Genomic DNA, 26,505 nt, shown 5'->3' with positions numbered 1-26,505 from the left:
CTCTCCTTCCCAACTTTTGAAATAATAATAAGAAATAACTCAAGAAGCAAGTATACTTTGTAAAGAAGCTGTTAATTGAAAAGTAAATGAAGCAATGCCATGCACCCCACCACCAACAGGAACAGAAATACAAAAAAGAGGAAAAAATGCTGAAAGAAGGCAACATGACAAGTTCCATTAGTCAGAAACGAGGACAAAATTTTTTCAAATTATGTATCAACAAATTGAGGCTTTTCATGTGTAAATCTGTCTCTGAGGTATTGCAGACACACAGTGATACCGTTTTAAACAGGATAACCCTAACCTCAGCACCACACTGAAGGAAAGTGCCCCCTTCCTGGGACTGCCTGTGATTTAGGGCACGGAGAACGTTTCTCTTAGTCACTGGTGAGCTCTCTCAGGTGGCCTGGGAATGCCAGACACACTCAGGCCAGCTTCACAGATTTCTTATGGTGAAAATGGTAACAAGGAAAAACACCCTCAGGAGTTGTGGAGACTGTGCACCAACGCAACTACCCATCACAGCTCCAGTGATCTGGAAGGCAAAGGCGGTTGTGTAATTCCTGGTGATTAACTAAAATCTTTACCCTGGGAGATTTAATTTAATGGGTTTGTATCATAATGTCAACATCAGAAAGCACGCTAAGCTAATTAAGTCAGGGATTCTCAGGATGAAATTCCAGGAAACGTCAGAAATCCTTTCATCCAACGCTGTCATAAATAAAGAACTAAAATAATCTCAACAGCTGAGGAGATTATGAATGAAGACATTCTAAATTTTACGCTTGTAGTTATATTTGGGAAGAATCTTCTTTAATTCTTATTCCACCAAAGATGTCTTTAAATGCACAGTCTTTAGCCATTAGCCCCCTCAAAACCATATTGGAAGAGACAGGGTACGGGGAGATACTGGCTGGGATGGGTCTTCCCAGGATGCACCCTCTGGACCGTCTCACCCAGAAGGTGCCCGTGATGCCTTCCTGATGTGCTCATGTGTTCGTCCCATGTGCTCTTTTCCAGTCTCCCTCTGCATTCTTCTGTTTCAGTGACTGTGGATTCTACCACAAATAAAAGTATGTCTAATTTTGTTCCACCCTGCGTATCCCAAACCAAATCACCCATAAAGCTCTTTTATGACCTAATATATATTGACATATGTGAAACTAACGTCTTCAGAATACATCCTGGGACACTTTCATCAATAAAATATATTATTGTAGGTGTAATTTTTTCTGAAACCTCTTAAATTATTTTGAATAGAATCACCAAGTGTTAACAGCTGAAAATTATCTAGTTTAAGCTCTTTTACAGTTGGTGAAGGGAGCCACAGGGCCACACCACTAGGAAGTCGCTGACCTGGCCTGCGAGGGCTGTGCTCTCCAATTCCAGGCTGAGGCTCTCCTACTGGCACCAAAATAAAAAATAAAAAATCCCTTATGACTCATCCTGAGAAATGGCTGAAAGAGCAAGACATCTGAAATCAAAAGGCCTGAGGCTAATTTTACTACTTTTTAACCAGACTTCCTTGGGAATATAGATTCCCCTTCTAGAAAAAAAGCTGTTTTAATTTATCTGCCTATCTCATAGAATTGTTGAGAGGTCAAATAAGCTAACAATATAGAAAAGAACTCTACTCACATGGAGATCTAAGCTCACTAATTAACATTGTTCTGGTGGCTGTCTTACTTTCTTGACCTCCGTTTGGAGATCTACGGTGATCTTGGTAATTTGTATTATCAGTGTTTAGTTTTTATGCTTTGCTAATGGAGTTTGGCCAGTGCTTCTAGACAGGAACAAAAAGAGAACTGGATGATTTAAAATTTTGGAAGCTATAGTCATTCACTTCGGAAAACAGCATACTTCCCAGTATAACAATATAAAAACTTGAACTAATGGATGATCTTAATGTGTTCAAAGAGGAAGCAGCCTCACAGTCTAGCAACGGAAAATTGGGATTTCTAGTGAAGTGTTCTAGAAACACTTCCCGTGGGTGTTCTCTCTCCCCTAAGACGGTCATGTGCTTAACACCAAGAACCCTCTCTTACTTCATCTGAATTAAAACGCAGAACCTAATGCAATGGCTAGAGTAATTGTAGAAATATTGTTTTTTTGAAATGAAATGTTATATATGTTACCAAACAGAATCGGAGTTATCATTGTTGTTATCATTTTCTCCTCCAAACATTCCTTTCTCAACCTCTGCATCTCTCATTTGATTCTGACGTCCCAAGTCCAATCAATTTGACCTAGATACTGAAATATATTGAATGAATACTAAATACATTCAAAGAATATTCTTTTCTTCCAGCATACACTTCTTTTTACACATCTTTAAGACTTGCTTGAAGTATTCTTAATTTTTAGAGCACTTTGGTGCATATTTTATGAAAACTGGAACTCACCAAACTGGAGCAGTGAATTTCATCTCATCTGAAACACAGACAGACTCTATCTTGGAGGGCGTCTCCCACGCTTGCACAGTGAGTCTGGTCCTCCACGACCTCTGCACCTTCAAGTCAGCTTTGCTTAGACATGGGTCACTCCCTCACCACAGTTGCGAACGAGGAGAAAAGGGGTCTCCAGCATTGAGAAAACCGCTGTTGACCGGGCTCAGTAGCTATAGGATCTAGGACAGCAAAAGGATGCTTCTCTAGAGCACGGTGGTTAGAATTGCATAAGTTATACCTTTCTCCATAAAAGAAAAATGAAAAATATTTGACTATAGTTTGGATTCGGGTAGTAAATGCCTATTTCTCTAATGAAATAGACACTTTATTATTGATTATCTTGGAAACTCCAGAACAGAAACAATCACCTAACAGAAGTACATGTGTCCTGAGAAGCAAGTCACTGCTCAGATCAGACAAGGCCACTAAGGGCCAGATGTTGAAGAAACATAATGCAGTGCAACAGGACATGCATGCACTAGAGAAAGAATGCGGTATGTTTCAGTGCATGTCTGTTTGCAGCACCACCTGCGGGCCATAAATAGTTACTGAAACTGTTTCTTGGAGCTGACAATTGCCTGGTGACATCCTTGTAGAGCCTCTTACTCACCACATAAGCAGAGAAATATTTTTGAGAAAGTGAGGTACAGACATATGACTGAAGTTTCAAATCACTGAAACCCTTTCATAGTCAGATGTCAACCTGCCTAGAACTTGCATTCTACAACCAACCCCTGCTCATCATCCCAAGATTGGTCTAAATGTTCCTTTTAATCAGGGTGCATCGTGCAATTTGATTAACATAAATAGTAAGAGCAAGAGATGTTCTTGTCGGGATTCAGTAGTACACCAGGATGAAAAAACACAAGTAGTCCTTCATTCCATCATCAAAAAGCAGCCTGTATTGGCTGAGGAGGGAAGACACAGCTTTTCATGTTCTGTAAATCGGAACTTACACAACTGTGTCATTATTGTTTTGATAAATGCAGTTGTCTCTCTTCTTTAACATGCCCCAACACCAAGTGCCATACGTCACAAATGGAGTTTGAAAAATCAGGTGAACTAAAATAAACTTGCTACGAAGAATTTTCCTAAATTTTACAATTCTCCATGAAGTGATTTACGAACCCTGTGGTGAAATATAGCCAAGGTTCATTGTATTAATGTCTCTCTCTGAGTTCTTACAAATTCATAATTAATCAAAAGGAGGAAATTTAAAAAGTGGATTAAGCCTCCTAAAAAATTAGTTCAACCACCTCATTAAAAAAAATAATCAGAACAGAAGACTTTAATTGAATTAAACAGTGGCTGCACAAACCACCAAGGTATTAGTTACCTTGGATCTCGATATGCCGTCACCTACTTTTTCTCTCATCCTGTCTCTAATCCATCTTACACACTATTCTTAAATTTTCCAAAGCTCAGAAATGTTCACGCTCATCCAATTCCTCCAGACTTTACCAAGGCCCCTTTACTGGCATTCAAGCCCATCAAGTTTAGATGCAGCCTGGTTTTACTCTTCCCCCTGGATACTGGCTTTTCCTTGAGTAAACACCAAACCAATGGAATGCTCCATTATATCCCCAGATGTATCCTGAATGGCCTTGCCTTCCAGTTTTCTAGAACCTGGAGCATAGTACACAAGTAAGTGTGACCGAACGCAGGGAAACCCGTGCTCTCCCAGCTGCCTAAAGTTTAAGCATCATCTTCACCATGAAGCTGCGTCTGATACCCCCCAACCTTACATGATCTCCTCTGAATGAGAAGACACCTTCTGCTCACGGTAACCTGGGAACTTTATTATAAGTCCTTCCGAGACAAGGATCATATCAGATTTGTTTTATGTCCTTTTAGTACCTTTCCATTTCAGATACTTGTGAAAATTCAGCGACTAAAAGATGAACTCAAAGTCAGGGACTGAGTCACCTTGCTGCAGGAAAGGATTTTGGGGTGTGTTTTTACGATAACCTCTCAAGTCACAGCAAGCAAAGGTGAAAGAGTTAAAGAATCTGTTGTGTTCGTGGGATTCTCCAGATAATCAGAAGACATACACATTTGTTATGAGGAATCAGCTCGCATGATTACGGAGGCTGAGAACTCCAAAGATCTGTCATCTGCAAACTGGAGACCCAGGAAGGCCAATGACACAATTCGGTCTGAGTCCAAAGTCTCGTGAACCAGGGACCCAGTGGTGAAATAAATTCCCAGTCCAAGGGCAGAGGAGATGAGTGGGATGTCCCAGCTTGGCAACTTCTCCCTCCCTCTGCCTTTTGTTCCATTCAGGAGGGTAATTATTTGCTGTCCTGTAGGATAAGGACAGGACGAACCGTGAGGCGGAGAGCACACCCTCACTCCTGTACCTGCACAGACAGGTACCCACACCTCCAGGGGACAGAGACAGAGGTGCTGGAAAGACAGGTTATTTTCATCATCATTATCTTGAACTATAAATGTCAATCCTGAGACATACATGCTCATGACAGCTTCGTATTTGCTTAAAAACTTTCTGTGAAATGCCACCCTACTAATGAACTCTGCTTCGTGGAATTTTTGTTGCTTTAATCTCACTTTCAGTGATGATTACCTCTCAATTCTCACTACAAATCAAAGAGATATTTCAGAGAAGGGGCTGAACGCTGAAGACCCAGCACTGTCACAGTAAAGGTAGAGCGAAAAAGGATAAGCTTACATTTACCGAACTTAAAAAAAAAAACTTGCCCAAATTAACCCATTAGAATGTAAACACAGTCTACACATTATACTAAACTAACAAAAATTGAAAACAAAAAAAAATGATGAACAGTGAAGATTTTATCAGATGAAAAACTTTCATCACCATATACGCTCTGAACAAATTTGTGTCCCAAAGTAGAAAGCAAAAAAAGTCAGGAAACTGCATGTGCTCATTTCTACAAAAGTAGATTCTGGAATAGATTAAAACACGGTAGCAGGATGGACGGGAAACTCCCCGAGAACAGGGCCTCTGCACTTTGGTAGAAATAGAGAATAATTGTTAAAGGCACAGAATCCAAAGCCAGACGCATTGCTTGAAGCCCTGCTAGGTCACTATATCGATGGGACTTTTGCCAAAGCCAAGGAACCTTTCTGTGGTCAGTTTACTCATCTGCGAAATACAAATCAGAACAGGTCCAGCTTTGCGAGGTTATTATAAGAACTCTGATCTGCCCAAGCACTTAGAGCAACGCTTGCGAGTACTGAGCGTTAAGGAAGCCTTGGCTTTTATTATTATTCACGGAATTGTCTAGCATCATGCCCTCCAAATAAACAGAGCGCAAAAATACTTGATGACGTTGTTTATAGAAAGATTGAAAAAATATTGTTGGCAAATTAATGATATGACGCTAAATTTACACAAAATATAATACAGCTGTTAGCACTGCAACAGAGTCCTAAAAACGTGTTGAGCATTAATTATGTGCAGGGCATACATAAAGCAGTACATACAAATATGACTATAAAATAAAGAAAATGATTTCACAAGTCATCATACCCTTTGTTTATCACAAATTAACTACCGCTGGAAAAATGTGAAATAAAACTAAATCATTTTCAGAGGCAAAAACCATGTTTTATCAAAAAGAACTGGAACAAGCAATCAGCTGTTTTAAACAATAAAAACAATAATGGTAAGTAATGCATCTAAACTACTGACTATATGTCAAGTGTAAACCTACAATTTACAATAACTCTATGCACTAAGACCCACAAAAAACTAGGGCATTAAAGAAGCAACTTGACCAAAGATTCAAACCCAAATACTCAGACTCCAAAGTCTATTTTTTCCCCACCATTTTCCTAATAGAGGTCAGAAAAATAGAGAGAACCCTGGAAACTTGAAAAAGTAAAAATTCAATCAGAAATAGAAACCAAACATATTTTGGCATGAATATTACATGCTGAAGATACTGGCAAAAAAAAGAAAAAAAACACGGTCAGGAATGCACCAACATTTAGGTGAGTAGATGGGGAGAAATGAGATAAAACGACATAAAAAGTTGAAAGAACAACCAACACACTGACGACTTCAATAGTCACGCAAACTAATAAAGGGTAAATAAAAGATGAATGATCTCAGGACAAAGTTAGAAAAAAAACTCAGTGAATTAGTGAAAATAACACGTAGGGAAAAAAGATAAAAGGAGAGGAGATAAACTAAAACTCTGTAATACAATTCTTGGTTTTAAATATCTTCGAGATTACAAAAACCAGAATGGTGCCTATTTGTTTTGTTTTCATTAAAAATTCTGTTATCTGAAAATTCCGTTCTTCTGGTGGAGGGAGGAAGCATTGACTAAGATTCATGACAAAATCCACCTCAAGGAAATACAAGTCAAGTGTCTGTCATATTTACTTATAGAAATTTGAAATCTAGGTAACCAATCAGAGCAAGATGTTTTTGGGAAGGGAACAAACTGATTGCACAGCAAGTTACGTTGGCAGATATATTCAGGCCTCCATCACTATGTACATACGTATTCATACACACTCAGCTTCACTATATACAAACACATATTCAGCTGCTCATGAAGAAAGGAGTAGGAAAAGGGCCCTTGGATTCACCACCACCACCATCATCACTGTCACCTATCAAAGGTCTTGCTCTCTGTGACCAGACATGTTACACTCTGCAGTGCAAAACGGCACTCTCAGAGCTGTGAGCAGCCTGTCACCATTTACTCAACACACATCCATCCAGGCAAATAATGCCGAGGATAGTTAACTCACGGCACTTTAGTCCATTAGGCAGAGCGGCCGAGGTCGGTGCTCTTTACCTGAGACAGGTATTCTCAGCTCAGGTCTCTCGTTTACCAGGATGACAGTGAAAAACACACACCTTCAACAAGAACAGGTGTGTGGCCCTGAACTTCATTTCACAAAAATAGTGCCAGCTTAGCGTTTCCTGTTCTAACTGAAAACAAAGGTCAGAAATTCCATGCCCTCTCCTGCTCTGTATGCCATTAATAACTTCAGGTTGCCTCTCTGAATACTCTACAAATAAACTCTAATTTACATGAAATGCTGGGCAATACTTCACGCACCAGAGATGACTACCAATTACAGAAGAAAAGCCACAGACACAGCTTCAAAGTTACACTGAGCATAATTCCACCTATTGTGTAGATTCATGAGATAATCTTTAAAACGTCATTGCATCAAGGACATCACTAATGAATACTGATTGTCATTGAGCTGGATACATATAAAATTCTGGTCAAAAAGGGAAAAGAAACTAGGAATATAATAAAAATGAAAAAAACAGCAACCTAATTTGTTTTTCTCAACAAACATGACTGTGCATCTTCCCTGTGCAGGGATGGAAGATTGCAAAGGTGAGTAGGACACACTTGGACCAGAGGTTTGCAACCTTGTGAGAAAGAAGGAAGGGGTAAAGCTACTGTCACTAAGTGGATTAGTCTGGGTTCTCCAGAGAACAGAACCTACAGATGGTGTGTGTGTGTGTGTGTGTGTACACAGAGAGACAGAGAGAGAGATTTATCTTAAGGAATTGGATCACGTGACTGTGGAAGCTGGCAAGTCTCCAAACTGCAGGGTAGACCAGCAGGCCAGAGACCCAGGGAAGACATGATGATTCAGTTTTAGTCCACAGGCCAGGGAGGCCCGTCTTCTACTAAGACCTTCCACTGACCAGTCAGACACACCCACAGTAGGGAGGGCAATCTGCTTTCCTCAAAGTCTACTGACTTAAATGTCAATATCATCTAAAAAATGCCTTTGCAGAAACATCAAGAATAACGTTTGACCAATTACCTGGGTACTTTGGTCTCGACATACAAAATTAACAATCACACTGAGGTCCTGCTGTGCATAAGCCCTGTGATGTGTGGAATACGTATTCGATTTAATTTGTGTTACGCTGAAAATAAGTGAGGGATATTGAACAGATTTGACTCATACCATTTTCCCCATGCTGAGTTTTAGAAATAAATTTTAAAAATCAGACATTAGGGCTTCCCTGGTGGCGCAGTGGTTGAAAGTCCGCCTGCCGATGCAGGGGACACAGGTTCGTGCCCCGGTCCGGAAAGATCCCACATGCCGTGGAGCGGCTGGGCCCGTGAGCCATGGCCGCTGAGTCTGCGTGTCCGGAGCCTGTGCTCCACAACGGGAGAGGCCACAACAGTGAGAGGCCCGCATACCATAAAAAAATTAAAAAAAAAAAAAAAATCAGACATTAGTGGGGAGGCAATGCAACATTCTTTCTAAATTGAAAAGACTTGCAAAGACATGTTTTGTCAGATCAGCTACGAAAAACAGAGGAGAAAATGAAGTCTCAGCAAGGTCCTATTTTTAACAGGTTTTAGCACTCACTGAAATAAACTGGGAGCTATTCATAGCACTGCTTCATGAATCTGAGCTCAAATAGTCAACCAAAAGTACAATAGAAAGACCAGTAGTTTACAGAAAAGGAAACCCAGGCCTGTACGTACCAGACCTGAATCCTACCTGGCTTACAGAATTGCGAGGAGGAACGCCTGCCTGCAAGGTAAAGAAGCAAGATAAACGACGCCTAATTTTTCAGAAAATATAGTAAATACTAAAAAAGAAACCCAATTGCATTGAAATAGTAATATAAGTCCCTACAAACTATGACTCAAAAAAAAAAAGATAATAGAATTGTGAAATCATCGTATATGAATGAACACTGCAAGCCCAAACCGAAACAAAATCAGACCTGCCAAGATAAAAACGGGCAGTGTGCCAATGGCACTTTCAAACACTCATCTACAGTCTCCTATCTGGTTCCTGGGAGAGTCCAGAGAGACATTCAAACAGCGTGTGCTGCGGGCACCTGCCTTGGGTCTCTTTGCTTCCTGAGGCAGAGATGGCCGAGGAAGGACCGACGGGTAAGGTGGAAGGGCTTCCTAATCGGGCGCTGGATGACTTCTTCATCCATCTGTACTTTAGTCCCTGATCCACTCACCTACCTTTCCTACCGACCTGTTTAGCTTCAATCTCCCACAACTGTGGGAGGTGCTGTGATGAACCTGCACCCTTGACCGCCGCCCTCTTCTGGCCTGAGCACCAGGGTTCAGGGAGCCCCGGGGGTGCCTCTGCCCGCCTGCCCAACGAGCCTGTCCTTGGAACCGCGCCCCCAGCTACGTGAGAGCCCTGGGACTCGTCCCCGTGCCCCTCACTCTTGTGGACCCACGCCCCATCCGGCTCACCTGCGGGTTATGGCTCAACGTCTGACCATGGAGGCCAGCTCCGCACATCCTCTAGTCAGACTCAGTCACCAGTGTCACCCCTACCCTGTCCCTGTCCCTCTGCACCTCAGACCCCACCAACACCTCCTCAGAGGCTCATGTCTGTTTCTGAGTGTCCCCTGGACTGGAGCCTGCTGACCAGAGCCTCAGGGAGGGGCGCGGAGGCAAGCGGAGCTGGGGTTGGTGTGCACCTGCCTGCCACCCTCCGACTCCCTCAAAGCCAACTACAAAGGATTTTTGTGAAACCAGCAGAGACTATGTCCTTCCTCCTAGAGCCTGATGGAAAATCCAAGGTGACCTTGGTCCTACTCAACTGTATTTGATTCCAGCAAGTCACTGCATCCTCCTGAGTCTCTGCCTCACCCATCCAAGGCGATGACGGGCGTCCCAGGCTCAGGAGGGAAGTGTGAGCCACGCGACCCCAGCAAACGTCCTGGGAGGGTGACGACTCCGTGTAGCACACGAGTGTGATCAACGTGAGCTGTGATGGCTCTCTTCCAAGCCGATCGGGCGCACTAATCAGTCACCCACTGAAGTAACATCATTAGCACCGACATAGGTGTCCTTTATCCCAGGCTTTTCATTTACCAGGATAACAAACACAGACTCAAAAAAAAAAAAGTAGTGAAAATTCTGTTTCAGGAAGACAGTGGGTCAGGATGCAGGAATGACAAGCGGCCCCATCGCCGATTGGTGTTTCTGCCCTTGGAAAACACCAGCATGGTCCTTCTCACAACCACAGCTTTCCATCCAAGGGGCAGTCTCCGCCTGTGGAGGACCGTGGCATATGGACTTCTTACTGGGGGGAAGACTTTTCCTCGTACTGTCCGTCACGCTGGAAAGTCTTAAATACAGCACTTACTGTTGGTGGTATTGTAAACGGCTTTGCCCAGCAAACAACGGTGAATAGAAATCTCCTTCGAAAAGGAAACAACCCTAAAGGGGGAGAAGAAGGCCAGCTGTGTTTCTGAAGTGGAGTCTGCAGAGAACAGGACCCAAGCAACCCCAGAGAGGTAAGCTTTAGCTAAGACGGTAGGTCAGCTACTTCTCCAGGTGTCCTATTCTTACCCAACCAGCAGCTAACATTCTGGAAACTGACAGTCCTGACGACACAGAAGAACAGTTTCCATGATGCTCTTTTAATAAAGTAGATTTTCCTTCTCCTCCTCCTAACACTGTCCTGTTAAGGCTCCGAGCCCCATCCAGGCCATGGATGCCTCCACATCTCCCTGTTCATGGGGGACTTTCCCCATTCTACCTGAGAATAGAAAGGCCAGCACCTCAGTGCATCCCACAGAGGGTAGGGGCACACCAGGGAAATACAGACCCAGAGAGCCACACCAGCCTTCAGCAACAGAACAGAGCTGGGATAGGGCCCCGCTCCCTGGAGCTCCATCCCTTCCATTCACGTCCGTGTAGCACATGTGAGCCTCTCTGCATCATGCCTCTGAGTGTGTCTGCATGTGCACTCCTCGAAATGACTCAGGGTGCCGTTCGCCCATCGCATCTGACGGCTGTCAAATGCTCTAGATATCAACATGTCCAATCCACTCAAAGATAAGGTAACTTGGATCATAGAAGTAAACTTTTTTTTTCAAAATCTTATTTCTAACTAGTATCTAAGGTGTCATCAAATCTGTATTTTAATAGTCAAGTCTGCATTTTATTGTTATTGTCCTTAGAACATGCAATTTCCCCCCATTATCCATGTGGAATTCTGTAGAAACCGTACTTTGAATTTTGAACTTGGCCCTTTTCCTGGGCAGGGACAGGCAGTCTGATCCTCTGTCACAATGCTGGCAGCTCCCGGTCGGCCCCGTGATCAGGAGGGGCAACAACTCACTCTGCACCAAATAACCCTTCTGGTTTTCACTTTCAATACGGTATTCAATAAATTTCATGAGACAGTCAACGTCTGATTATAAAATAGGTCTCGCGTTAGATGATTTTGCCCAACCGTAGACTAACGTGTGTGTTCTGTGCACATTTAAGGTAGGTAAGGCTAACCAAGGTGCTCACTAGGTCACGTTATTAAATGCCGTTTCAACTCAGGATATTTTCAACTTACCAAGGGTTCATCAGGATGTAACCCCATTGTAGGTCAAGGAAAATCTGTATACGCCATTCTTTACGAATGGTGTCTTATAACAAATTCAAAACAACATAAGTTGAATTTTTCATTAGACAACACTTGTAAAGAATGTCATTAAAACGTTATGTGCAGACGATTATGCACGGTTAACACTGCATTCTCTTTGAAGCATCAAATATGGTACTTAACAAAAGTTCAATTATAAATAGGGGCTGTCTGTAAAACATTCTCTAAAGAAAAGAGTATAAAAGCAAAATTTATAAAAATGAGTTTTCGGGCTTCCCTGGTGGTGCAGTGGTTGAGAGTCCGCCTGCCGATGCAGGGGACACGGGTTCGTGCCCCGGTCCGGGAGGATCCCACATGCCGCAGAGCGGCTGGGCCCGTGAGCCATGGCCGCTGAGCCTGCGCGTCCGGAGCCTGTGCTCCGCAACGGGAGAGGCCGCAACAGAGAGAGGCCCGCGTACCGCAAAAAAAAAAAAAAAAAAAAAAAAATGAGTTTTCCAGGTCAGCTCACATGACTCCAGTTCAGTTCAAGGGTACCCAGTTTGGTTCTCTAACGCATAATATGAAGAAGACTGGACTGACTTTGAGTTCCAGCTCAGACACTTTATAGCTGCAAGGTTGTGGGTAATTTACTAAGATCATGGGCCCCAGTTTTCTTATCCCCAAAGTGAAGGGGTTAAACTAGAAATCCTTATCCACTTTAGTCTTAAAATACCCTTATGGAATTTAGTACTATATATGGGTCAGCATGTGTGCTCTGCACATCAGGAAAAGTTATGATCTGTATTTTAGAAACTAAGTGTAAATTTTAACACGCTTCCACACAAAATCAGGGCACAAATGTCCGTAGCAGCATTATTCATAATAGCCGAAAAGTAGACACAAACAAAATATCCATTAACTGCTAAATGGATAAACAAAATGTGAAATACCCATACAATGGAATATATTTGGCCGTCAAAAGCGATGAATTACTGATACATGCTACAACATGGATGAGCCTTGAAATAAGTGAAAATGCCAGTTGCAAAAAAAAAAAGCACATATTGTACGATTCTACTTATGTGAAATGCCAAGAACGAGCAAATCTGTAGAGACAGGAAGTATTTGGATTAGCAGTTGCTTAGGGCTGGGAGTTGGGGGAAGGATACCAGGTTTCTGTGTGGGGTGAGGAAATGTTCTAAGATCAGATGATGGTGATGGTTGTACAACCCTGTATATAATCTAAATTCAAAAACTTGCACACTTTAGGTGTGCACTAGGATATGTGAATTCTCTCTCAATAAAGCTGCTATAAAAGTGTGTGCTGATATCTCCACAGAAGAACAATCCGGAAGTGTGATGCCAGGAATGTACGGTATCACATATCCTCTAAAACCTTCACCTTCTGGCAGCAAGAATCAGGGGTTCCAGGTTAACAATTTCCTACTTCTCACTGACATTTAATAATAATAAACCACGGAAAGGACATTTCTTTCCTTTTTCTCTCCCTCCTCGCTCTCTACCACCGTGTTCCATCCCAGGTGCGGCAGAGGGGAGACTGCTCTTGGCACGCCGGGCTGCAGAAGTGCTGTCTCGACTGGGGGAGTCTCCTGGGATGTGAAGCTGACGGCACTGTGTTTTTTTAAAGCTTTGGAAGGGGCTGCCTTTAAAAAGTTAGGCTCTTATTTACTTTATTTCCTGAGGTCCCACTTTCATGTATGTGTCTGAAGATAAACTTGCATAATGGTCTCATCGGAGCCAACCTGTGGTGCCCACTGCCTGGGGTTGTACGTGGACCATCACACTTTGCACCAGCCTTCACACTGCATTTGTTTTCATACAGGTTGCTGAGCTATGTTGGGACCCTACTTACAAGGTAGCAAAGCAAAGTGGGAGATACAGTTATTTGAAGAGATCAAGTTGGTGGGCTATGCTAGGACCCTCTTTACAAGGCAGCAAAGCCAACTGGGAGATACACAGTTATTTTGAAAGAGCAGGTCCTGCAATCCAGACGATTCAGTCACCGGACACAGTTCGGGTTGTTTGTTTTAGGTTTTGTCTCAACAGCACAAACTGGCCCAGTGGGGTTCTTCCACTCACTAGCTGTACATTGCATTTCATTCAAACTCCAAAGCCATGTTTTTATAACTGTCCACGTAAGAATAAGTAAAATGTCTGCCTGCAAAATAAACCAGATAAGAATCTTAAGTCTGTATGTTCTTTGTGGAATAAATAGCAACTGATCCATGTAACACCGCAGGAGATTTCTTTGATGAGAAAATCTATCCAGCTGGATAGAAGGAAAATGTGGCACCCAAAAGAGACAGATGTCAATCCAAAGAAAGCAGATGAAAAACGGTACTGAAAATGGGATGACATATATGGGTCCTAGAAGTATTCTGCCGAGGGCTTAGGAATCTGGCCAAGAACCTCTCAGAGCCCTGCTCGCCTTCAAGGAGGCCAGCCTGGGAAAAGCCCGTAAACGGCATTTATCTCCACGGTGAAACCGAGATGCAGGTGTGGAGACCTACTGAGCGAGTGGGGACCGCCGTGTGCGTGCAAGGCCTCAAGACTTCGTCTCGGTCTTGTACAGCAGAGAGTGGTGCCAGTGGGAGCTAATGACATCTTAAAGCAGAAAATCCACCACAACAGAGGAATACTGAGTACATGGTAAAGATACATCACGTTAATCCATCTCCCACGAAAGATAAGTCAGTGACGACACGCGGCCGTGGGTCTCGGCCAGTTATCTGTAACCGTAAACGCTTTTCCTCCTGCCTGGGCACTTGAACGCACAAAAGTGGCTGAAACAGTCAGGCCCCTGCAGGTGGGAGCCTCCCCTCACCTCATCAGCTGGGCATTAACCCAGCCAGCCACTGAGCCAGCCGTGGTCCAGCAGAGGGTGAGGGCGCTTCTGAAAGAACTTCACTGCTGCTGAATACACTCTACTGAGGTCATCTTCAGTTAAAAAGTATTTTAACTAGCTAAAAGAGAAAAGGCAATCTGTCCAATCATTACATACAACGGATTTACTAGGTAACTGAATACACATTGAAATACATGATCTGGAAGGCAGTGAAAGAAGGATGCTGAACGCTGCCTGAAAGTGTTCACTCATAACATATGTGGATTAAGAACCTTTAAGAAACAAGAATACAGAAGATACCTAATATTAAAATGATGCCAGAAAAATTATTCTTTCGATGTTCACGCAAACACTTAAAATTTTTTCACATTTTTGGAGTCGTATGACATTGCCAATTGCAGAGATGCCAGTTAATAAACATTTCTGTTTAAAAAAATGGTAGATAAATATTTACAATCTATGGATCTTGAAGAACTAAGAATACTGTAGTTTTCTGATTTCTTTGACGCAATCAGTAACACGTATATACTTAACACAATACTGCATACTAATAAGTCAATAGGCTTTTTGTCTTCTTTTAAGGAAACAGGAAAAACTATTAGTGGAAACATGTTGGTCTTTCTGGGAAATACTCTGAACTTATAATAATAATAAAAGTAAGGTTGGCCATTTATTCTCTGGCTCAATATCTCATAAGGGGGAGAGTTACTGATTTAACTAAAGAGTTCTATCCTGTAAAATTTCAAGAAAATAGCAGACCTTATTAGAAACATAAATTAAAGATTAAAAGAAAGGAAAGAGAAAATAAACATTCTAATTATTTCAAGTTTTGCTTTTGGCCCCAAATTTCTCTGTAAAAATTTAACAGAGAATTAAGGAGCTAGAAACTGGGTCACCTTTCCTCCCTCTAAACAGCAGCCTTTACAAATTGGGCCTAACTCACCATCCTCGCTAGACTTTGCAGCCTGAAATCATCTTTGCTGACGAGCGTGTTAGTGATTCTTCTGTTTGATACATAGTTACTAATCAAATGTGTGAACCACCATCTGACATCTCTCTGAAGATGCTCTGCTAATTTAATTACTACACTCATTTAACTTGACTTTCTGGCCACCTGGAATTCTCTCTCTGGTTGGGTTTCTTTTAAAATTACCCAACTATTACCAATTATTAGGGAGATGAGAATCAAATGAAATAGATGCTAAATTATTACCATCATTTCTACACAAACCATTCTCATAACATTTCTAACCATATCTTCTACCCCTATATTTTGACTGGAACAGAAAACATAACAGATGATTTCTATCCTTAACTTTCTCCTGAAGAAATGGAGTAAAAATACATTCTGATACTTGCATTTCTACCAGTTTATTTTTTAGTCACAGAAAATTTCTATTAGAAATATAATAGAAATGCCTGAAAAATAAAGGAGGAGAAAAAAGTAACAAGTTGTAGTTACTACTTAAAATAATTTCACAATGTTCTTACACAGTGCTGTAATACTCTTTTTGTTCAGGGACCTGACTTTCCAGTAAGTGAACTGAGCCTCCACAAAATCAGATTTGTTTTTCTGACACAAGCTGTGTTTTCCTTCACTCAATGGGACACCTGGCCTCAGCAACAACAATGCTAATCACTACGTAAGCCTTCAAATTTTTCAAGGTGATTTCCAGTGTCTAAAGTAATTTAATTCTCATCGTACCCTGGGGAGATAACAACATAGACATCTTCTACATTTCCTTTGCACTTATATACCATTAAAGGTAAGTAAGGAAAGAGCGTGTGAGCTCCGTAAGCTTGATTTAAATCACGCTGCTCTCTGTGCCAGGCAGCTCCTGTGGCTCCTTTGGATGCCTCACCACCCCCTTCCCTCCTCCCTTGCGGGGGCACTGACCCTCCAGATTACACCAACAGGCTCTGAACCTCTAGCTGCTGGGTGATTTGTCCAATAGGCAGCATCAAGGAAGACAGGAGGAAGGAGAAGCTTGAGGGCAGGACATTTACCCAGAGGTCCCCGCTCACTGGTCTGAGGTCTCCACTGGTCTGCGGTGGCTCATTGGCTGTTAGTCCCTAGAGGGTTCCTCTTGAGAACACCTGTCAGGTTCACGGAGAGAACAGGGCACTTGGCCGGGCTGGGCGTCCCAAGCCCAAAGGTGCCAAATCGGGCTGTCAGCTGTGCTCCCCGGCAATTTTGAAGATGTGCAAAGACCTCCATGACTGACTTTAAATGCTACTTTTCATTAAAAATGTGCTCAGTGTTTTAATATAAGCAACGACTGCTGAATGAGTTTCAGTGGGGAAGTCAGAATTAAGGTAAGAAGTGACATCAGACTGTTAAGGTAACACCGGTTACGGGCGGATGACCGTGTAGGAGCTCCCAGGAGGTGGCCGAGCTGTGGGATCACGTGCTCCGTGGGGAGGGGACGTCACTGCAGAAGACAGTCCTGGGACCTGCTGGGTGACATCAAGTCACCTCAAAAGAAAAAGCAGGGAGCCGGTATTTCCATGTTTTGGTATCTCTTGGATGAAAGGTGGGTGAAGGTCAAAGGGGAAGTGTCGTGTGAAGCTACCTGAGAGCGAGTTACCTTTCTTTCTGATGGCTGGAATGCAGAGGAACATGGGGTGAAGAGTTTGTCTTGAAAAGATGGTTGTCCACTCAGATACACCTGCAAAGGGGCATTTTACTCTGAATTCTGTCTAGTTAATGTTCTAGTCTCTAGACATCCAGAGTGGTCCCAAGAGTGCAGTAAATATTGGTCCATCAAAGGTCCCTCGGTTTTACCAATTTAAGTTCATTATATTTCGAGTATCAGTTCAAAGGTCATTTCCTCGGGATGGTCACTCCGGACACCTGAGATCAGGATGCCCACCGGGTAGCAGCCTGCATCTCTCCCGCATGGTCCTCATGCAGCATGTTTATATGGTAACTTCATTTGCATGATCTTATGTCCAATATTTCTCTCCCCCACCAGATCGTAAGTTCCCTGAGGGCAGGACCACAACTATTCTGTGTCCTCTGTCACCAGCACAATTACACTGGGCATTTAAAGAGCCTCAATATATATATATGTATAGTTGTTGCTCTTTTTCTTATAAGAGGCAGAGAGGACATGCTCTCAGCCTTCCGGATGCCAGACCTTCTCAGTACAGCAGCTGCTGTCTTCTCAAACAAGCCCTGTGTTTAGAATTTCTTCTGAAACCCAGTGCTCCTTGGGAGAGTAGGAGAACTGGGGGTGGATGGGACATAGGAAACAGCTAGAGAACAAATTGTCAGTCTGGTTATTTTAAAAGTCTATTGACTGACAGCTTAAAAGAGTCATTTCGTGACTTGTTACCTATAGTTACTGAGCCATCTCAAAAGACACATGGCAGAAATTACATGTATAAAAACTAAAGTGTGGTCCATTGTTTTTATTAAATGAGAATTTATTGTGTTTCTACTAAGTGGTCAATGGCAAGGGGTTTTTAAAACGCTGTGAAAAGACCACGTTATGGTAATTTTCTTTCAAATAAACCATTTATTGGCATCTGACTATAAACAGACAGTTTACAGATGGGATCCTAATGGTCGAAGAAAATGGAAGAGATTCTAGAATTTACTAGTAATAATAGAAATACAAATTCAAACACCAACTTATTAATTTTCACCCAACATAATAGCAAAACTATTTTTAGTAAAAAATCAAAAGCATTTTATTAGTAGTATTATTAGTATTCTAATAATACTCCATTAGAATATTTACTAATGGAGAGTAAATATTCAAACAAAAATAGTCTGGCGGTACTTAACGAAATTAAAAATGTGAAAACCTTCTGATCCAGCAAGCCCATGAGTCAACGGGAGACGTATGCAAGGGCTTTGCTCCACTACTAACCACGGTATCTGGTCATTGGAAGCAATCTGGGGGCCACCTCGAGGAGACGGGTGGGTATAATGCAGTTCACTAGTAGGAATACCATGCAGCACTTACTTAGGAGCATTGAACTATAGGAACATGAGCAAAAGAGCGGTATCTTCAAAAACACCGGAGGAAAAAAGCGATAAACAGAACAAGGTTATAGCACAATATAATCTGTATAAATGTAAGACACACACAAAATGTCACCTATTTTATAAGGATATTTCCACGAATAAAGCCTCTTTCATCTGCATTCTTCACTCACCTCTGGACACAGGAGACTGACCTGTCAGACTACATCTTTCTTCCGCTGGCTTCTGCTTGGATCAAGCCTTGGGTGAGAGGCACCAGCAGGGAACAGGAAGGCTGGGGAAGAGGGCTGGGGTGTTGTTCTCAAGCCCCCGGACCGTCAAGTCCTCGGGGTGGCAAAGTGCCATTTAAGGAGAACACAGGTCCTGGCACGCAGCTCTCTGGGATCAGGTGAGGCCTGCCAGCCTCCGTCCTTTGCCCCTTGAGGCTCCTCCAGTAGGATGGTCTGTGCTCCCACATCCTGTTTCCCCATATCCTGCCCACACTTTGTAAATAACCCATTTATTAAACTCCTTTAATTACGTACTGTCAGTGATCAAAGTTTCCTGCTGAGTCACTGACTGATAGTAAGTAGTATAATTAATTAGACTCCTATCCGGAAGTCCAAGAAAATAATGGAAGAAAGGGAAGAAAGGTGAGGGTGGGCTGGAGGAGAGAGGGAGGAAGCACCCTAGACGTCAGGCCCTGGCAGGGCAGTGCAGCCTTTCATTTGAACCGTGACTATGGAGCCACTGTTTCCATCCTGCGTATCCAATCTAATAAACACGCATCCTGTTTCTTCATCTATAAAATGGAGGTGACAACTGTCGTCTCCCTTCTAGGATTCCTACACAGAGTCATCAGCAGCGGCCTGCGAAGTGGCGAGCACACGCTGTGTTCATCCTGCTGCTTTGGATCGTATCCTGGGGAAAGGGCACACGTGAGATTACAGAGACAGGTGGCAACAGCTTGTGAACAGGTTTGCAAATCAGGCCGAGGAGTCACCCTGGCAGCTGTGTGGGGCCAGTGAAGTCGGTAGGCAAGGGTGTGGCAAGACTGGGATTTCTGGTTTAGAAAATGAACCTGAGAGTGGCGTGGACTTGGAAGGAGTCACGGGACCAATTAGGAGACTACTCGTACACCCTCGGAGGGGAGAAGCAGATTCAAAGATAAGTACGTGCAGAGTCTAAGACTGATTACTGACAGGACGTGAAAAGGAGGTAGAGCGGCAGTCAGACTGTCCCAGAATTCCCAGTTTGTGGATCCAGAAGGAGTAAAAAACGTCTCACAAACCGAGGATCCCAGAAGTTGAGGGGAAGGTCGTACAAGAAGGGGGTAGAGAGAACACAGTGCGGTCACAGACCTGAACAGCCCTAAAGAGAAACGGGAACTCAAGGCCTGACGAAGTCAACCCTGCATCTGCCTGCTATCTTTCATAAACGCTTTTACTTATACTTCTTCTTCTATTTGTTGAAAAAGGGTGGCCCTTTGTCCTACACTTTCCACCTTGTGGACGTAGCTCCCTGAACCCCAGGGGTGATGTGTAACACATCTCCCGTTCCCACATTTCCTGCAACACAGAAGCCCTCGACCACTCGCCCACAGGAATGTGACGCGAGCCACGTAGATCATCTTAAACTTTTTAAGAGCCACCTTTCAAAAGTACAAAGAGACAGATAAAATTACGTTTTAACAGCCTTCGTGAGGATGACCGACATAAAACAAGCTGCATATGTTTAATGCACACGGTTTAAAACTATCACCACAATCAAGATACTGAAAAGTTTACTTAAACCAATTGGCAATTTATATTTAAATTACTAAATGAATGATACTTCTACAATTCTCTATACCTGCAAGTTGCATAATAATTCTTAGAAGAATATTAAGTTCACGATAAAATCAATTCCGTACTAATAAACAGCCCAAGTAGATTTGATACTTCCAGCAGCCTGAATTTTTCAAGGCAAATAATTGGAAAAGCCACATATAAAAGTTAAAGAAAATCTTCCTTTTATCTAAATCAATTTTTAAATTTATTTGGTTGACCTAATTTTGGCCAGCCCCGCTAATGGCCCTTACCCATTCACGAAGCCTTTAAATTATATCCATTAGTTTGCTATGAGCTCAAGATCCTTGCATTTCAGAAACTCAGTCATTGCCAGCTGAGTTCATATGATCCATTCCAATTAGGATTCTATTCAGTGTTCAGAGACTTTTTAAATTTTGACTTTAATTGGTTTTCATTGGGTTCCTTTTCATGTTATCAGTTAGTTCCTTTAAACTGTGAATGCCAAAGTTCATTGCCATACATACCACTGAAAAATCAGAGAAACTGTAGCAGGGCATTTAAAAAACTGAAAAGGTGCAACCATATCTCATGGTCCAGTAAGAAAAATGAATGGAGGATTGAGATGAGAACAAAAACTTTTTTTTTTTTTTGCGATACGCGGGCCTCTCACTGTTGTGGCCTCTCCCGTTGCGGAGCACAGGCTCCGGACGCGCAGACTCAGCGGCCATGGCTCACGGGCCCAGCCGCTCCACGGCATGTGGGATCCTCCCGGACCAGGGCACGAACCCGTGTCCCCTGCATCGGCAGGCGGACTCTCAACCACTGCGCCACCAGGGAAGCCCTGAGAACAAAAACTTTCAAGACCACAAATGAGGGATCTGCCAGGCTCCCTGGTACATTGCAGCAATGGGTTTTGCATTGGCAAAGGTGTGGGAACGCTAGCTCGCATCCACTGGGCCAGAGCTGCAGGTGGGCAACAAGGAACTGTGACAGGTGCGCCTCAGAAAGGCCACAGCTGACGGACATTCAAGCCCAGGTGCTTCAGCCCTTGGTTCAATGCCCTGGCATCTTTCCCCACTGGACAGGGAAGGCAGGACCAGCACGTCTTTGGACAGAGCCGTCTCCTCTGCTGTGACCATCCTTTCTTGTCTGAACTCTCCCTTCTCACTGGGACCTGCTTCACCTATGACCCAGCATCCCCACCTGGAAAATCTTCCTAAGCCCCTGCCTGTGCTTTATGGCTTTGAGGGCCCTTAATAAGGGAAATGATATGGGGATCCCTGAAGCAATGCTTCTAGTTCCTTGTTTCATTAGGATGCTCTGCAGACATTTCATCTCAGAAGATGACATTCGAACACCCAGGAGCTCTGTCTCACACACACACACACACACACACGCATACACATACATGTATGTGCACGCACACAGGCACACACACACACACACACACTCTTTCATTTCAGAGACGGGATTAGGACTTAGCAAGTCTGGAATAGGGTCTACTGTACTTTCAAAAGCCTGAGAACTGCTTGGGCGGTTTTATTAACCACAAATCTAGACTAATTTTTACTTCCCTCAACCTTTACAGCATTGGATGGACTGGTGCTACATGTGGGTTGGCACTGATTTCTCATGCTTTCTCACAGAGGTAAATAACAGTAACTTTTACAAACACATTTAAGACTTTCTCCAAAAGTTCAAGGAGAAGCAATTCCCTCATTCCTGCATTGCCTGGAGGCTTCCTTCTAACCCTATCAGAGGTCCCCTTGGAGCCCACCTGCAGAAGCCTGTCTGAATTATTTGGCTGATTAGGGCATCAGGCTGAAACTCATATTTCCCTACAAAATCAGGCTTTAAATCAAATTATTTACCTGTTCAAATAAGATATTTCCCATGCATACGTAAACGTATCGCTCCTATCTTTGTACCATCTTTGGGTGAAATGTCTGTGAACTACAGACGTAATCACGGCAACGGTGAGTATTTTTGTGTTTGCACTCATGTCACCAGAACAAACACTATTGTTAGACACATACCCTTCATGGGTGCGCCTTCCAGTGAGGGGTCCAGTCACCCCTTCCCCTGACATCTCTCCCACCCTCACATTAATATTTATTTTCTTTTCTCAGTCACAGTATTTCCTCCTTGAATTCATCATTTAATAGTCAACTGGAATGTGACTCAAACCTTCATGAATTGCTTTATTTGCAAATACCATTCTAACACGTTTTCCCTCAAAGAAGGTCTACCTGGCAATATAATGAAGAATATATTGTGTATTTTATATATACATGTATATTATATGCATGTACATTGTATACTTTATGACACCTAGAGAAAGAGAGAGGAAGGGTATATATGACCAGGAAAGGTATTTGTTGCAAGCAAAGGTGTACATAACCAGGGAAGTTATCCAAGTTGAACTAAGGCATCCATAACAAGAAATGGAGGATAACTAGGTCAGATGTAGGTCAAGGTTATGGGTGGAAGCCTGGGACCACTAACCAGATAAGAGAGCTACCAGCACACACTGGTCCCTTGAAGTGAACCTCTCACTTCTCTGCCTAAACATATTTGATTTCTGTTGTGAACTTACTGAATCACAGAAAAATATAAATTATTAAAATAATATAAATTATTATATATTTATTTATTCTTTCATTTTTATGCCTTTTCCCTTTCCCAAGTAATTTCTTAGCTAAGCAGACCCATACAATATGTACTCGTATCCCTTTAAAACTGAGTTTAGGAAGTTACAAATAAATATGCATCACATAAATGAACGGCATCACGCAAGATGCGATAAAGGTGGATGCGGTCCCCTTGCCTATTTCGAACAGTACAAAAGCACAGTGATGAGCCTGTGTGGTCCCGGGGTGACAGCAAACACCTAAACTAATGGATAAAATTGAGAGTTAAAAAAAAAAACAACAAAACCCTTACATCTGTGGCCAGTTGAATCTTGAAATCAAGATCCAATGAAAAAAGTAATAGTCTCTTCAATGGATGGTGTCAGACAACTAGATAGCCACGTGAGAAAAAACTGAAGCTGGCCCCTACAACACAGCACACACAAAAAGTTTACTCAGAATGGATCAAATACCTAAATGTAAGAACTGAAACTTTAAAACCTCTGGAAGTAAACAAAGATGGAAATTTTGTTATCTTGAATTAGGCAGAGGGTTATTTATGGCATCAAAATCACAGGCGAGAAAACAAAACATAAAATAGATAAACTGAACTTCCTTAAAATCTTTTGTGCTTTAAAGGATATTATCAACAAAGTGAAAAAAAAAACCCTATATAATGGGAGAAGACATTTTCAAATCATATACTATCTGATAAGGTTCCAGTACCCAGAATATATAAAGAAGTTTTATACATCATTAACAAAAAGTAAAGCATCCCAGTGAAAAACGGGCAAAAGATTTGCATAGACATTTCTCCAAAGAAGACACAGGGATAGCAAAAAATCACATGAAGAGATGCTCAACATCACTAAATGAAAATCAACGTCAGGAGATGACACTTCACACCCACCAGGGTGGCTATAATCAAAACGACAGGCAGTAACACATGTTGGTGAGGATGTGAAAAAATTGAAACCTGCATTGCTGGTGGGAACATAAAACGGTGCAGCTGCTTTGGAAAACAGTTTTTCAATTTCTCAAAGTGTTAGTCATAATGTTAAGCCATATGACCCAGGCATTCTACTCCTGGCGTATTCCCAAGAAAACGGAAAGTATGTGTTCACATAAAAACTTGTACGTGAATGTTAGTATGAATGTCTATTCATAATAGTCAGAAACACCAAAACGTCCATCATGCTACAATAATGCATAAACTCTGACATTATGCTAAATAAAAGAAGCCAGTCACAAAAGACCACATATTTTATGATTCCATTTATATGAAATGTCCAGAATAGGGAAACCTATAGAGACAGAAAGTAGAGTAGAGTTTGCCCAGGGCCCAGAGGCGAGAAGAATAGATAGTAACTGCTAATGGATAAAGAGTTTCTTTTTGGTGATGAAAATATTCTGGTGTCAGATAGTGGTGATGGTTGCAGGACCTTGTGAATACGCTGAAAACAACTGAAGTATATACTTTATAAAGGTAAATCTTACATTATGGGAATTATTTTTCAAGTTATTTTTAAAAAAGCAATAGTGAGCAAAGAAATTGTCAGTAAATCGAAAGGAGTGCTGACCATTTAAAAAAACAGCAATAATGACTAGTCTGAGATAGATTAAAAACAATATGTAACGTAATACAACACTGAACATAAACAATGAAAGTGATAATAAACAGTAAGTAGGTGAAGGGTCTATAGGTTTTATTGTATTATTCAATAAATATTAGTCTTTCAACCTTTTTGTAAGATTAAACTTTTCAAAATAAAAGGTTAGAAAGTGAATGGAATTGTATTGAAATTAAACAGCAGAGCAAAAATTGTATGTAATAATAATCTTCCTTAAAAAGGTAGCTATTCTACTCGCTCAACAAATATTTTTGAGCACTTACTATGTTGCAGACAAAGTACTAGAAACTCAGAGAAACCAGGTGTTTTCATAAGTTGACAGCTCATTTCTTTTTAGTGCTGAATAATATTCCATTGTCTGTATGTACCAAGGCTTATTTACCCATTCACCTGCTGAAAGACAGCATGGTAGCTTTCATGTTTTGGCAATTATGAATAAGGCTACTGCAAACATCTGTGTACTGTGTTTTTTGTAGACATACATTTTCAATTCCTTTGGGTAACACTAAGGAGAACAGTTGTTGGATCTTATGATAAGAGTATACCTAGATTTGAAAGAAACTACGGAGCTGTATCCCAAAGTGGCTGCACCATTTTGAATCCCCAGCAACTGTGGCTGTTCTAATGGGTGTGCAGTGGTATCTCATGGCTGTTTTGACTTGCAGTTCCCTAATTACATGTGATGCTGAACATCTGTTCATATGCCTATTTGCCATCTGTATATCTTCTCTGGTGAGGAGTCTGTTTAGATCTTTGGCCCATTTTTCAATTGGGTTGTCCATTTTGTTAATTGTTGAGTTTTAAGAGTTCCTCACATATTTTGGATAACAGTCCTCTAACAAATATGTATTTTGCAAATATTTTCTCCCAATCTGTGTCTTGTCTTCACATTCTCTTGACATTGTCTTTCACAGAGGAGAGGTCTTTAGTTTCAGTGAAGTCCAACTTATCAATTATTTCTCTATTGGATCGTGCCTTTGGTGTTGTATCCAGAAAGTCATCACCATACCTAAGATCATCTAGATTTTCTCCTATGTTGTCTTGTAGGAGTTTTATAGCTTTGTGTTTTACATTTAGGTCTACAATCCACTTTGCATTAATTCTTAAAAAGGGAGTAAGATTTACGTCTAGATTCATTTTTTTTTTTTTTTGCATGTGGATGTCCAGTTGTTCCAGCACCATTTGTTGAAAAGACTCTAGTTATTTTTTATTAATTTCTTTTTTAATTAAAGGTATTGACCAAAGACCACGCTCTTAGAATTTTAAACGCTTGAAATTTGGCAAGGTTTGCTTTGTGGCACAATATACGGTCAAGTTTTTGTAAACGTGTTTGTGAAATTCTAAACAATGTAACTTGTCGATACAGTTAACCTTTCAGTAGCACGGGGGTTAGAAGCACTGTCCCCCGCCTCCCACTGCTGAAAATCCACCTATTGCCATCCCTGCGTCAAGAACGAAGGAATTAATAAACAACTCACCCAAGGGCAGGAGGCTGAAACAGTTTGGACAGAATCAGGAATCAAACCCTAGTTCTTTTTGATTCCATGCATTGTGATTTCTAATCGAACACAAACTTTTCCCCACGCTTAGCTAATTTAAAGATCTGTAAAAAAGGAAAATACAGTACTATATTTATTGAAAAAGATCTGGGTATAACTGGACCCACGGCGTTCAAACCAGTGTCGTTCAAGGGTCAACTGTATCCTATATTTGTACATATTTTGTACAGACTTTTTAAAGTCTGCATACCTGTATCCTTATTTTTTGTTATGGAGTGTGTGGGGTGCTTATAAAACCAAGTAAATATGACATTAACTAGAATCTCTTCTTAGAAAATCAATAATTAG

Source organism: Phocoena phocoena, chromosome 17, assembly GCF_963924675.1.
Source record: "Phocoena phocoena chromosome 17, mPhoPho1.1, whole genome shotgun sequence".
In the NCBI taxonomy this organism is placed as follows: Eukaryota; Metazoa; Chordata; class Mammalia; order Artiodactyla; family Phocoenidae; genus Phocoena; species Phocoena phocoena.
The sequence above is the reverse complement of the archived record's forward strand: the minus strand, read 5'-3'. Positions refer to the sequence as shown.